The sequence below is a fragment of the Schistocerca piceifrons genome, chromosome 2 (assembly GCF_021461385.2).
Source record: "Schistocerca piceifrons isolate TAMUIC-IGC-003096 chromosome 2, iqSchPice1.1, whole genome shotgun sequence".
Taxonomy (NCBI): Eukaryota; Metazoa; Arthropoda; class Insecta; order Orthoptera; family Acrididae; genus Schistocerca; species Schistocerca piceifrons.
The window spans coordinates 401,659,290-401,665,289 of NC_060139.1; positions in this window are offsets into that span (position 1 = coordinate 401,659,290).

Below are 6,000 nucleotides of genomic sequence, written 5' to 3' on the forward strand. Positions count from 1 at the left end.
CATTTACTCCTTAGTAGTTTCTACTGCTGACAAAAATCGGCTTCAGCAGATTTGCACAATCACTATACGGGACACAAAAATAACTTTCACGTATAATTTGCCTCCTTGTCTCTGGTTAAGAAGGGAATTATCCATTGTGATAGAAAAAGAGATATTCATCAAGCTTCTCTCTCAGATGGTACCCCAATTCAAAAGAAAATCAATAACATATCTCTTCTTACAAATTGTCTTAATAATTGGATTTATGGACAGAAAAGTTAGCTGTATGGCTTTGAAAAGTTGCACGAGAGGTAACAATCCATACATGTTATAAAATGAATGTATGTAAGAGTGTATGTTCGACACCTCCTCCTAAACCACTGGACCAAACTTGGTACATGTATCCCTTACTGTAGGGTAACAATTGCTATGGGATAACTACCACCTACCCGTCACAGTTCAGGAGATGTGATGTCATAAGCACACAGAGTTCACATATGACCCTAAATGCACTTACACAATTATATTGTGGGTAACACACATACTTCAGGAGATATGACATCATAAACACAGAAGGATGTGAAAAAAATGAATGAAGTTTTATTACTTTTATCTTTATGACTAAGACACTTCTACAGTTGGGTAAACTTAAGGAAACCCCTGACATCTGGCAGTGCTTTTGACAGCTTCCAACTGCAAAGCACAAATGCCTGTATGTGAAAACAATAGGCTCTACAGAGCTATGAAGAGGCATTGCCGTACAGAAGTTGACAAAATCATACTGCAGACAAGCAAAGCAGCTGTACTTGTACATTTGTACATTATGCATATTTCTTTCTACAACTGTTTCATAAATTCAAAGAGGGGGGGGGGGGGGGGGTGGAGCCCCTTAGAATAAAGTAGAAATTCATCTGAAAAACACCATCTGTGATACACTTCCTGAATTTAGTTGTAAATAATGTTGTAATAGTAATTTTTCAACAAATATATTTCTTATATTTACCTCCTGTGTTCAGGCTATTACGACTAGAATAAGCAAATATAGATTTGTTTACATGGTAAATGAAAATACCACCATCACAGGAATGAAAAAGATTTTCATGAGAGAGAGAGAGAGAGAATCAATTATGACGAAAAAGAGACAAAAATAATCACGTAGAAATTGTTTTAAGGACCTTAACATTTCAAGTTTTCGATATATTCAAGACTATTGTGACTGCACTGTAATATCCCTCAAAACTAGAGACCAATGGGACAATTAATCTGTATAACATAACTAATAAATAAGTAACATAACTAATAAATAAGTGACCTTCCCTTCATACAAACTACAAAACTATAGAAGTAATGCCAAAAAAATCTACAAAGGCTAGGATTAAGAAGACTTTCCCTGCAATACTGAAGAAAAATAACTAACAGAAAAAAGTCTGTACTCTAGGAGGAGCATATGGAAATACAGTAATTGTAAGTTACATGTTCACCCTGTGATTAATGGATTTTATGCATAACATCAAGTGAAAATGAACTAGTACTAGCACAAATTTTTGTGTCATTGCACTCATATGCTATTAAGAATAATAACAAATGTCTTCACATTTTATTTTTAGAAAACCTGTATTATAGTGCAAATAAAATAAATTTGTAATGGAAAATCCAGGATGGAACAATGAGAATATTATGTAAAGGATAGTTGCTGCTGACCATCCATACAGCAGAGATGCTGAGTCGTAGATAGGCACAACAAAAATACTGCCATACAAAGCTTTCGGCCAAACAAGCCATCATCAGAATTAGACACCCCCCCCCCCACACACACACACACAGTGTGTGAGTTGCATTTGTGCTCCCGTGTGTGTGTGTGGGGGAAGGGGGGGGCGGGGGGGCGCATGCGTGCGCCCAGGTGTTCTGTCTGATTCTGATGCATGTCTGTTTCGTCGAAAGCTTTGTTTGACAGTTTTTTTTGTTGTGCCTATCTGTGACTCAGCATTTCTGCTATATGGTGAGTAGCAACTAACTCTTTCATAAAACTAAACTAAACTCCATCCGTACAGGCCTTGAAGGTCTAACGGTACCGCCACATCATCCTCAGCCCACAGGCGTCACTGAATGCTGATATGGCGGCATGTAGTCAACACACCTCTCTCCCAACCATTGTCAGTTTTCCCAGTCAAGTAGCTCCTCAATTGGCCTCACAAGGGCTGGGTGCTCACTGCTTGCCAACAGCACTCGGCAGACTGGAGGGTTACCTATCCAAGTGCTATCTGAGCCTGACAATGCTTAACTTCGGTGATCTGACAGGAACTGGTGTTATCACTGCAGCAAGGCCATTGCCCATCTATTTCATAATGTTGATAAAATAAATCTGTGATTTGCCAATGCCAGTGATGACTAACATGGCATTGTTAACTAGTAAGCAGCACATGCTCATGTGATCAATATAACCACTCCATGTTTTGCTCTGCATCCTCCACCCAATGTATCCTGCCTCACATGAGAAGGTTCTGCACACAGCTACAAATCAGGCAACATGGTGCCAATGCAGATCACTAGAAAGAGCTGCAGTTGGCTGTGGCCCGGGCCCTACCTCTCAACTCAATCATGAAGTAATTTTAATATATTTTTTGTATTGTATTGTATTTAAGGCTAGCCGAACTACGCTCTGCGTCAGCTCTCTATGTATGTAATTGGTTCCTGCTAAATGTTACTTAAATACTGTGTTCAACTTGTTAATGCTCCCATGGAATAAAGTTGTGTTCAGTCTACTGGTCGTGTTCTAGTTATACCTAATTACAACATGATTGGTGACAAATGTGGTTCTGTTCTCTGCCCAAATTTTTACTCTGGTTCGTCCTCTATTTACATTCATGATGGCTGACAGTGTTACAAAGGTCATTTTGCATCAGCTGGTCGAACAGCAAAAATCATTCACCACAGTACTGCACCAAAATCACAGAAGCTAGACAATCAAACTCAGGTACTTCAAATGTTGGCTTCTGTTTTGTCTAGTCAGCATGCTTCTCAGTCTGTGTCACCTGCTGTTTTTTCCTCCGCAGCTCCCATAGTTTATCCGCCTCCATTTTCTACATATGAGGAGTCTGCTGAGGAATGGGATGCATACGAGAAACAACTGCAACAACACTTTCAATCTTTTGGGATTACTGATTACGTCATGCCTCATTTCTGTCATGGATATTGCCAAGAATGTATCAAGTCCTACATCAACTAGCCCCTTTGCAGGATCCATCTTCTTAATGTTTGACCAATAGTGTGACCTCGTTTCAAAATATTAGTGTAAGCACACCCGTGGTATTAGATACTGGATTGAGTTTTACCGCTGTAGGAAGTAACCACATCAATCCTATCAAGCATGGATGGTTGAACTCCACGGGTTAAGTCATTGTCATGATTTTGTGTCCAATGAACATAAATAGCCATATGCTGATCAGATAGTTAGAGATGCTATCATTCTTTTATCTCTGGATCGTGAGGGGTGAGAACGTGCCCTCCAGTATGAAAATCCATCCCCCTCTGACATTTTAGCCGTTGCACAGTTGTTAGAGGTGTCACAAGCCCTCTCCTCCAAACCAAGCTTCATATAGTTCACAGTGGGTAGACATGGTTGTGGCAGTCCACACGCGATCACAGTGTCAAAGTGGCTGGCCTCACTCCCAGCAGCAGTCGCACCATCAAAGTAAACAGGCCAGTAAACAGCAATGTATGAATTCCACACTCCTGTCTTGTCCTTATTGTTTCATTAAAGATGTGCACCCAGACTGCCGAAAATGCTGGGCTTCCTGTCATTAATTTCAACAACAAAAAAATGTCACATTGCTTCTGTTTGTCCTGCAAAAATTCAGTGCACTGATCCAGATGCAGATAGGGATGTAAACATTGTACCAGTTATTTCTGTTGTGCCAACATGCTTTTCATTGATGTTATGGTTTTCATAAAGCTCTGCACATGCAAATGGATACAGGAGCTGCAGTGACCTTGTTAACTCACAAATTCCACTTCTCACTGTGTCACAAAAGACAGTAAATTACAATACACAGAGAATTCCTATTGTCAGTCAATTCTCTGCCCCAGCGACTACAAGTCATTGTCCAGTCACTTACATTTCTTGTTGTAGATACAATGTGTACGGAGAATCTTTTTGGGCTAGATGCTTTTAAGTTGTTTGGTTTTTCCATTTGTGATGAAGTGAATTTAGTGTCTGAACAAGTGCTGTACACAAAGTTAGATGCATTGTATTCTGAGTTTTCGTCTTTGTCCTCTCCTGGATTGGGGTATGCCAACAATTTTTAGGTGCATATTACCATGAAACCTTCTGTTTGGCCTTGTTTTTTCTGGGCTGGTTATGCCTCTGTGGCAATTTTAAAGTTTCTGTGAATGCACAACCTATAGCGGATGCCTGGCTGAATTCTTTGCAACGTTATTAGGTGATCAAAATTTCTCAGAAACTGACCTTTTGGATGCCTATTTACAACTCCCTTTAGATACAGAGTCACAATGTATGTTAGCCATCAATACCCGTTGTGGACTGCACCAATACTTACAGTTGTCTTTTGGAATCACCAGCACTTCTGCTATTTTTCAACTTTTTTTCAAACAATGTACAGTGTCTGTGCTGTGTTGTGCAAAGTATTTGGATGACATTGTGGTTTCTAGTGCCTCCATTGAGGAATATTTATGCAAAATCATGCAGCCATTATATGCGTTGCTGTGCAAAGGTCCTCACTTTCGCTGATCGCCAGCTTGTGAAACTGTGTTCTTCACCCTTAAGATCATGTTGCTGTATGCACTCTGTTTAGTGACATACCAACCAGGCTTCCACTGGGTCTTTGCGATGGATGCTTCACAGTATAGTTTGGAAGTGGTACTGGTTCACAGTTACCCCGATGCCTCCGAGCGGCCTGTTACTCATGCCTCAAAAATGCACACTCCTGCTCAAACTGGGTACTCTCAGATACAAAAGTAAGCTTTGGCCAATGTATTGTTAATGTGTCAGGATTGGTGAGGAAGGGAAAGCAGCAGGCACGTGTTGAGGTGGTGAATTGAAACATTTTATGATGGACATGAAGGTTTACTTCAGTAAAAAGTGGTTGAAGGCAGGCCTTGAGAAGCTGCCAAAACTGAACGGGCTGCTGCCCAAGAGAGCAGGAGAGGAGAGCGTCTAACCAGGTTGAAAGCTGCCAGCAGACGAGAATGGATGATATGTCTGCTCTCTGTGGCTGGCCGCGGCTCCACCCCCACCTGACCACCTTCAAACCTCCCTATTAGACAGCCAAATTGTAGCAGTTCGGTAGCGTTACCTCGTCAGCAACACGTGAATTTAGCTGCTGATGTTTCAACACATGAGTTTCGAAGTAGTTCTGTCAGGTATAACAAAACATGACTTACAAGCTGAAACTAGCCAGCAGGCAGAAGGCACTGGCGAACATAAACTGAAATATAAAAAATTAAATTTTTATAATATTACATCCATTCAGTAATGGCCCCCACTGTCCGGTATACGCTGTGAAAAGAATCCATGTTTTTCTCTATGGTACCAAATTGTACCTGGCTACTCATAAAAAACTATTGGTTTCCTTATTCAGTACTTTTGCAACCTTACCAGATAAAGCAGCACATCGCATCCAACATTGGGCTCTTTTCCTTTTGTGTTACAACTATGAGATTCATTTCCGCCATACGAATCAACATGCAAATGCTGACACTTTGTCCTGTCTTCTGACCGGTCTGGACCCAGGATTTGCTTTGTATCCACACTGATGTCACTGCACAGCACAGTTGATGGTTTTTGTGTGACTAGCACAAGGAATGTGAAGGCTGTAGCTTTGGATCCCATTTTGCGGAAGGTCATATTATTCAGACAACATGGTTGGCCAGATTAATCACCTTCTTGTGCGTCTGACCCCCTCTGTAATTCTTACATGTTTCGACATTAATTCTCTGTTGTGGATGCTGTTCTCCTTTTAGACTTGTATCACGTGGCCTCTCGAGTAGTGATCCCCTTAGTGC